The 9265-nt window shown below is 43.9% G+C and overlaps 1 pseudogene; it reads left to right on the top strand.

The window, feature by feature from the left end:
• The first annotated feature begins 3347 nt into the window (after positions 1–3347).
• On the top strand, positions 3348–3460 carry LOC115065039 (annotated as a pseudogene).
• Positions 3461–9265: the final 5805 nt, after the last annotated feature.

The following is a 9265-nucleotide window of genomic DNA, read 5'->3' as shown; positions in this document are numbered from 1 at the left end:
ATCCAGTGGAAAAAAGACAGCATTTTCAACAAATGGTGCTGGCACAACTGGCGGCTATCATGCACAAGAATGAGAATCGATCCATTCTTATCTCCTTGTACAAAGCTCAAGTCTAAGTGAATCAAAGAACTTCACATAAAACCAGAGACACTGAAACTTACAGAGGAGAAAGTGGGGCTGGGGGGTGTAGCTTAGTGGTAGGACGCTTGCATCACATGTGAAGGTCATGGTTCAAGCCCCAGGACCACAAAGTAAGAAATCGTTACCTTTTACCCAGGAAGGAGAAACTGCGCTCTGTTCTAAAGGCCTCCCAAGCCCAGGGCTCTCTCTGGGCGCCCTTAGGGTGGCCCAGAGTTGTTGCCCTAGCCATAGAGATTGGGCTCTGGCCACTTTTTTTCACTCACCTGAAGCAAAGTTTCTGTTTTCACTTTTGTAGGCCTGAGGGGCAACTTGGTCTGAAGCTCTTGGACAAAATTCAAAACTGAGAACCACTGCTCACATTTTCTCTTGAAATTGTTCCTACCCTAGGAAGGGAGAATTGCTCATTAGCCGATGATCTGACACAAACAAGAAACTTTTGCTCTTTGCTCCAATGCCTGCATCCAACCCATCTGGGCTTGTCTGCTGATTTTTTTTTTTTTTTTTTTTTTTTTTTTTTGGCCTTCAAAAGTGACTTTAGGAATTTTTTTTTTTTTTTTTTTTTTTTTTTTTTGGCCAGATATGCTCTGAAGCAGTGTCTAATCCAGAAAAGGGATATATTGATATCTGGTCATCCAGTTCCTTTTCCTTTAAAGTAAAGCATTGATTTTTAGGTCATTTAATTTCCCAGTGGGGCAAAAATGGAATTGAAAGAAATAAGCGCTGGAGTTGGTCAGGGTGCAGGCAGGCTTAAAGCATTTCCGTCTCTCTGCCACCAGGCAGGTGGTTTTAAAGTAGAAAATAAACCTTTGGGCTAGAACTGCTGTGGGGAGTTTTTATTGCAAGGGTTAGAGCAGGAGAGGCAGGAGAAGAGGCTGGGGGGAGGGGAGGAACTGCAAGAGAGCCCTTAGGGGGTTTTCTCCATAGCTTTCACCTTAAGTCAGCTCAGCTTCCCATTTCAAAGGGGGCAGGTCATTTCCATGGGGGCTTTCAGCCTCACTGCGGTTCGGTTTTCTCTTCTTTTCTTTTCTTTTCTTTCTTTTTTTTTTTTTTTAAATGAATGCTACAACTTAAGCAATAATCTAGAAGAACAAAACTTTTGATTGACAGGGAAATTGTAGCTCAGGGGAGTGTCCACTGAGCCCAGAAAGGTATTGACTGGCAAGTCACGGAAGGAATGCCTATTGACAGATCTGGAGGCAATCACAGACTAATCATGAGCTCTGTTTAGTCAAGGAAGCCGGGTGTGCCTTATTTCTTCTCCAGATTGAAAAGCACGTGTCTTGCGATGCCTCTGGCAGCGGAATCAATACCGTGAAATGGCCTTTCTCTCAGCCTTTGTGTTCTTTGTTTACTGCAGGACGCCGTGGGCAGGATGCCTTGGGCGGTGCTGAGCCAGGGAACACACTGAATAGTCTAGGGGAAGATGCTACAAGCAATGCGCACTTTGGGTAGATAGAAAAAACCCCAGATTTACTGTGACAGATTAGGGATTGATTATTCTAAAGTCTATTTTTTTTTTTTTTTTTTTTTTTTTGAGACCCAGGCTGCCCTCAAATTTGTAGGTAGCCAAAGATGTGCTTGAGTCTCTGAGCCTCCCATCACCTCCTCCCAAGAGCTGGGATTATAGGTGTTTATCACCATGCTAGGTCTGTGTGTGCTGGGGATAGATCCAGGGGTTTGTGTAGCTAGGCAACCGCCAGCTCAGCTCCATCCCAGGCCTTTGCTTTTGATTTTAGCAATAACTAAACAGGAAGGAGAGCTGAGAGAGGTCAGTTATTCTACGCATCCAACTTCACAGCTGAAGGAACCGAGAAAACGGTGAACCTGTGCCCTGGGTCCCTGGCATCTGCTTTCATATGGGGCCAGTTTTCTGTTTACTATTAAAAATTGTTACCTCTTGCACACCTTTAATCCCAGCACTCGGGAAGACAGAGACAGGCAGATCTCTTGAGTTTGAGGCCAACTTCATCTACTCAGCAAGTTCCAGGACAGCCAGGGCTATGCAAAGAAACCCTGCTTCAAACAAACAAGCAAACAAACAAACAAACAGATCCTACTTTGAGAACAAACAAAACAACTAATCATTTTCACCCCCCAGGTCTCTGGTGCATTCTGGAGGGTCCCCCCAACCTCCTATTTCCTGAGGTTGCCTGTTCACATTCTTTCTGCTGGCCCTCAGGGCTTCAGTCCTTTCCCTCACCCAATAACAGATCAGGTTCCCCTCTGCCCCCATTCCACGCCCCCTGTCCACTTTCCCTCCCAGATCCCTCCCTCCCTCCCCACTTGTGATTGCTTTCTTCTCTTTTCCAAGTGGGGCTGAGGCATCCTCACTTGGGCACTTCAGCTTGTTGACCTTTTTGAGTTCCGTGGACTGTATTGTGGGTATTCTGTACTTTTTTTTTTCTTTTGACTAATATCCACTTATTAGTGAATACATACCATGTATGTCCTTTTGGGTCTGAGTTACCTCACTCAGGATGATATTTTTCTAGTTCCATCCATTTGCCTGCAAAACTCAGGTTGTCCTCATTCTTAATAGCTGAGTAGTATTCCATTGGGTAAATGAACCACATTTTCTGTATCCATTCTTCTGTCATGGGACATCTAGGTTGTTTCCAGCTTCTGGCTATCACAAATAGGGATGCTATGAACAGAGTGGAACACATGCCCATGTGGCATGGTGGGACATCTTTTGGGTGTATTTCCAAGAGTGGTACAGTTGGGTCTTCAGGTAGATCTATTTCCAATTTTCTGAGGAACCTCCAGATTGATTTCCAGAGTGGTTGTACCAGTTTGCAATCCCACCAGCAATGGAGGAGTGTTCCTTTTTCTCCACATTTTCTCCAACATGTGTTGTCACCTGAGGTTTTGATCTTAGCCATTCTGATTGGTGTAAGGTAAAATCTTAGGGTCATTTTGATTTGCATTTCTCTGATTACCTTTTTAAGAGGATCTAGGTTCTGTTCCCAGTACCCACAGGTTGGCAAACCACCACCTGTAACTCCAGTAGCAGGGGAGGTGATACCCTCTTCTGGCCTCTGTAAGTACTGCATGCCCATGGTGCACAGACATGCATGCAGGCAAAACACAAATATTTAGTAAAACAAAGAAAAAGGGGAGGGAGGATGAGAGAAGTTGGGGGAGGAGACAGACAGACAGAGACAGACACAGAGAGAGAACCAGGTGGGTACTGGGAGTAGAAATGAATGCTTGTCTTGACAGCATATATATTAAAATTGGAACGATGTAGAGAAAATTAGCATGACCCCCCCCCTTGTGGAAGGATGACAGGCAAATCTGTGAAGCATTCTATATATTTAAAAAAGGATAAATGAGGCAAATCTGAGCATGCTTGGCTCAAGGTCAAAAGGGGAAGCTGTTGGGCAGGAAGCCTCTGGATATGCTAGGTTCAGCATTACAGTGAGTCCGGTTTACTTTGCTTGCCTACCATGTTAGGTAGCACAGTAGTCAGCCCATGTTAGGGAGTTAGTTAGCTATCAGCAGGATGAGAAGGCATTAGTCTGGGGCCTTCCCTTATCATCAGCAGCTCCTCAAACCAAGAACAGGAGCAGCAGGGCCCTAATTATTGCTCAGAGCAACATGAGTCCCAGCGCTGGCTCTGGGAAAAGACAAGATATTAATTGATCACTTCCAAACCTGGTGCCAGGACTGCAAGTCCTTGTGGAATTAATGTAGAGGAAGGGGATTTCTAATATAGGATGAAAATAGACCCTTTTCCCTTCTGCAAGAGTCAATCCAAATGGGCCTATCAAGAACCGGAACAGGAGGAAGTCTCTCAGGAAAGCTATCCGTCCTGGAAGCTAAAGAAATAGTATAATGTCTGCCTAAAATGTAAATCAGGCTAAGGGCTGTTGCCCGCTCTCCCTGAGAGAGTTTCAGGTAACTCTATAATAGATTCTATCCACTTTCCCCCTTGTTCTCTGTGTTTCATTAAAACGTATTCTATAATGATTGCGGGAACCTAGGGGCTAAGGAGAGGCAGAAGGACTTCATTGCCAAGGGTTACTTGGTGGCCTTGGCTCTCCCTTCAGAAATTCTCCAAAGAATTTTAGCTGCAAGGTTAAGAACAACTCTGAAGGTCCATCAACCGTCTCTTTAAGGGGTGGCAACGTTTTCCCACGTGAGTGGAGGAGCTGTCTTCTATTGCCTCACATATTAGGAAATGGTTATACTGGATATGGGAACTGAGATAATGTTCGTGCTAACAAGACCGAGGATGGGTAGTGTGTGTGTATGTGGAGAGAGAGAGAGAGAGAGAGAGAGAGAGAGAGAGAGAGAGATCGGAATGTGAGGAATCCTAATAATCATACTGCAGAGACCAGCAGCATGGTGCAGACCTGAGTTTATTGCACAGTGCGTAAGCTTATATACAATATACAGTGTTTGAGCCAATCCCAAGCCCCTAAATCCTCAGCCAATCGTATCTCACCACACTGTCACTGTGCCCCAATGAAAGCCCTGCCTAATGACCTACCTCAGAAGGGGGAGTGGGTTGTATTATCCCGTTAAGCCTTCCCTGAAGAGTGAAGACCGGAGAAGCAGCCACCGCTCTGGCCTCGGTTCCTTTTTTGCTGTTTCACCGGTGTGCTGGAAACCGTCTTAGATCTAGTGCCATGTTCGAGGAGTCTCAGGAGCCTGTGGCACCTCACTCTCCGTCCCACTCTTCCCTTCACAGGGTTAACCTCCACATCCCCTGAATGAATGCAGGTCTCACTCTTTCATGATTAAATCTCAAGATTCTTAGAAGACTGAGTCTATGGCCTGTGTTCTTCATCTGTGTTCTTCTTGGCCAACTTTCCTGCCCCCCCCCCACATGAGACAAGAGGGAAGAAGGGGCTGGCATGAGGTGGGCTTAATGCTACCCCAAAGCCTAGGAAAGCCACTTGAGAAAGCCCTGGGCACATTTCACGCAGAGCATTCTATGTTCTCACTGACATAGCTGGAAAGACTTCCTCTTAATGCTTACCATGAGTAATTGCTAGGGTTCCCGAGGTGAGGCTGCCAAAGCAAGAGGCTTGCATAAGACCAAGATTGTGGTCCTCACAGTGACCTAGAGGACCAGCATTTCTGCTCCTTGTGAGTAGATTTTGGTTGTGACCCTGAGCCTGCCCTTCTCTTCAATGCAAGGAGACAATCTGCTTAGCAAACTCTGTTATGGGGCTCAGCCCCTACGTCTCATTGGCCCAGCCTTTTCTGGGTAGGGTAGGAAGTATGACTTTGGAGCTCCTAGCCTATTTTGGAACGGAAGCAAGTATCTCTGTGTGGTCTTCCATCATATTAATAACCTAACATGAATATTAATATAGGAAAATAATTCAAAACTGTCAGCTTCTCACATACTTTGGAAATAGTGTAATAGAGGAGAACATCCAAGGCTCTGTTTGCTTTGTGGCAGGATTTTCTCTTGTAATAAAAGATGGTGCACTAGCGGTAAGTGGTTTGTGAATATAATGGGTGCTGTGGAAGAAAATACAAGTTGCCTCTAGCTTCCATACATGGAGACAGCCAGCTAGCACTGTGCCATATTTCTTTCGTTTTCCTTCACCGTGTGTTAAGCGTGAGCCTGGCTCATATTAGTGCCTGTTACTAATGCATGGTTCTTTCATTAACTGAACATTACAATTAACTGTTCCCTGAGCCACTTAAGTATGCTTCAGAAATGTTTGGCATCCACATAAAAAATTAATCACAAGGATCTGTCATATTTATTAATTATCTATTTGGATATTCCACCACAATAACCATCCTATTCATGTATTTTTGTATTCATATGTACTGGGTGGTTTTGTGTGTCAAGTTGACACAACCTGGAGTTATCACAGACAAAGGAGGCTCCCATGAGGAAATGCCTCCATGAGATCCAGCTGTAAGGCATTTTCTCAATTAGTGATCAAGGGGGGAGGGCCCATTGTGGGTGGTGCCATCCCTGGGCTGGTAGTCCTGGGTTTTATAAGAAAGCAAGCTGAGCAAGCCAGGGGAAGCAAGCCAGTAAATAACATTCCTCCATGGCCTCTGCATCAGCTTCTGCTTCCTGACCTGCTTGAGTTCCAGTCCTGAATTCCTTTGGTGATGAACAGCAATGTGCAAAGTGTAAGCTGAATAAACCCTTCCCTCTCCAACTTGCTTCTTGGTCATGATGTTTTATGCAGGAATAGAAACCCTGACTAAGACAGCGTATATTTTGTAAGTACAAAATTCAGTTATTCGAGTTATCAGAAACAGAATTTTTAGGTAAAAGGTTGTTAATGCTAAGAATATATTAGTATTCTTATGCTTTTGATACAGATCAATTACTTAGTTTGAGTAATATAACTTTTTTTTTTTTTAATAGATACTCAAGTTTGTTCTAAGGTAGCAAACCTCCTGCCTTAAGCCCCCTGATTTCTGTAATTATAGCAAGAATGAGCATGCCCTGTGTTGTTGACAGGGAGGAAATTAAAGACTCAGGGATTTCTATGTTTTCTTTCCTCTTCTCTATCCTTCCTCTTAGGTAAAGGAAAGGGGGTGGAAGAGAAAAGAAGGATATAATAATATAGAAATTAGAGCAATAGACAAATAGGGATAGGTTAACAAATTACTCTTAAACAAAACATTGTATAGCCATATCTTACATTGGTAAAAATCTTTATAATTAATGCAAATTTAAGTTATAATTTTACATTGGTACAGAATTTATAGATTGATGCAGGTTTAAGGTTTTCATTGGTGTGAATTTCTTATATTGATACAAAATTTGAAATCAATATTGTTACTCTTTGATAGGCATTGTGCCTATGCGACTCACCTGAGAACACAAGCTCAAGACCCAGCCCTTCTGTCACTGCCATTACAAACTGTTCAGGATGATTAAGTAACACAAGTTAAGGGCTAGATAGTAAAATCATGGTTATATTAGATTCTGATTTAATTATAATAAAGTGTTTTTAATTTACTCAAATAGGAATGACTAAAAATAGTTGAGGTTTGACAGTTCAGATTTACTTTACATAGCTATATAGTCTTCACAAGCGCCAGAAGCCCACAGAATACGACATTTTAGGCCATTTCCTTACTAAAGATCACGTGACTAGAGACATGTCTGCTCATGACAGTACCCCATTCTTGGTTCGAAGAAGAAATTGAACATCAGTGGAGTTGCTCCAGTTGTGACAAGAGAGCCACTGGGCAAGAATGGCCTTAATTCACCTACAAACAAAAATGCTGTCCTGGAAAAGGACATACTATACAAAATAGTTGACTGATAGCTCTGCCAATACAGGGTAAATAGTGCTCCAACGTTTTGAGGAATGAGGAATTGTCTGGGTCAGCCATCTCTACAAATTGTTTTAGGAGCTATGTTTTGTGCTTCCTATATTTTCAGGTAATATTTGTTCTAGGATTCTGATGGGGTTGAAGACTAGTTAGAGTTTTATAGTCAACTCAAGCTGTTGAGCATTGGGAGAGATGATATAGATCTGAAAGGATGGTCTTTAGATGGTAATACAAGCTAAAACCAGAACATAGATCAGGTATGGAATTGTAAACTCTTTAAGTTAGGATAGATGGTAGAGTGCTTTATCTAAATTGACAAATATGATGGACTGGGTGTTAAGTGTATCTTATACTTTATGTTTTACATAATTGTAATGGTTGTGCTCAATTTATATCTAAGAGAAAAGAGCCTTTTAATTGGACAAAAAGGGGAAAATGTTATGGGTTGCCATGGTGCTGTTTGTATTCTGATGTTAATTCTGCTTCCTCAAGAAGGGCTGCCCTGGAGGTATGGCTCACATACTCAGGTGATTTTATGTGTACTTTCTTCCCATTCTAACTGGTCAAATAAAGACTAGAGCCTGTGATTGGGCAGTGGAAGGGAAGGGTGGGGCTGGAGGTTTAGACATTAGGGGACAACAGAGGAGGACAGAAGAAGAAGAGGTGGAAGGAAGATGGAGCCGAAACACATGGCCTAAAAAAGCCACAAGTAGCATGGGGTCTCATGGCTGGGGACAGATCGTGTAGTGGGGGATCTGCCCAAGCTTATAAGTATAATATATGTACAGCTTGTAAGTATAATAACTGAGTTGTGTGTTTTTGCATGGGCTTTTCGGGGTTGGAAGTTACCTACAACAACCCTGGTAGGTTTTTTTCTTGATGGAGGTAGCTTAGTAACTATGGAAACCAGGTGTGGCCGAGGATTCTTCTCCTCCCAGCCTCAGTTTCCACTGTGGTTGGACCCCCATCCTTGCCTTTCATCTGGCACAGATTGTTTTGTGGCATTTGTGTATTAATATGCTGAAATCCTTATCTCCATGGAGACGATAAGAGGAGTTGGAGCTGGTGAGAGATGATTTGATCCCAGCAGCAAGGTTTTTACACATGAAACCAGTGCCTCACTGAGAGACCCTGAGAACTACCATGCTCCTTCCTGTGAGGAAGGAACAGCAGACACCGAGTCTGCTGAGGCCTACTGTTAGGGTTCTCTGCCTCCAGACCTCTGAGCAGAGTCTGTTAGAAGCCACCTAGATTCCGGGGGGGTCTCCTAGATGATGGTATTTTTACTATGGGGGCTGAAAGGACTAGGATGTGGCATGACTCTACTTACCCTCAGCTCACTGAACTTAACCTTCTCCCCCTGTGTCGGCACTCCCGTTGACAAAGTGAGGATAACAGCTCCCTTTGCAAGTGATTCTAAGCGTTAAAGCCTCATTCGTTCAACCTTCACTAAACCATGTTTTGTGTTTCTGAGCGCTAGGATACAAGGAGAGACAAAGGCAGGGAAATCTGCTTTGCTTTGAACTTGGTGTGTTGGCAAGGACACTCATCAAGCCTGCCAAGACATGTAGAGTGGAATGGTGACCTGACCTCTGAGAGATGCTGCAGGCACATCGACCTCAAGGAGGCAGAGCTGACAGGTTGATGTGTGGGCGTGATTAGTGGGGGAAAGCGGTGAAAGGGTCACATCAGGCTAAGACACGAAAGGTTTAGACAGAATGAGCACGGTCAGTGCGTACAATACGCAGAAAGGCTCAGGGCGGGATGAGGGTGGTGAGCATGGTGGGACCGAGAGGGTTCGTAGGGCTGGGGCGGGAAGAACGATGAGAAGCATCCCGACTTGCCACCATGG

The sequence above is a fragment of the Mus pahari genome, chromosome 11, assembly GCF_900095145.1.
Source record: "Mus pahari chromosome 11, PAHARI_EIJ_v1.1, whole genome shotgun sequence".
Lineage (NCBI taxonomy): Eukaryota > Metazoa > Chordata > Mammalia > Rodentia > Muridae > Mus > Mus pahari.
This window is presented reverse-complemented; position numbering and strand designations above follow the sequence as displayed.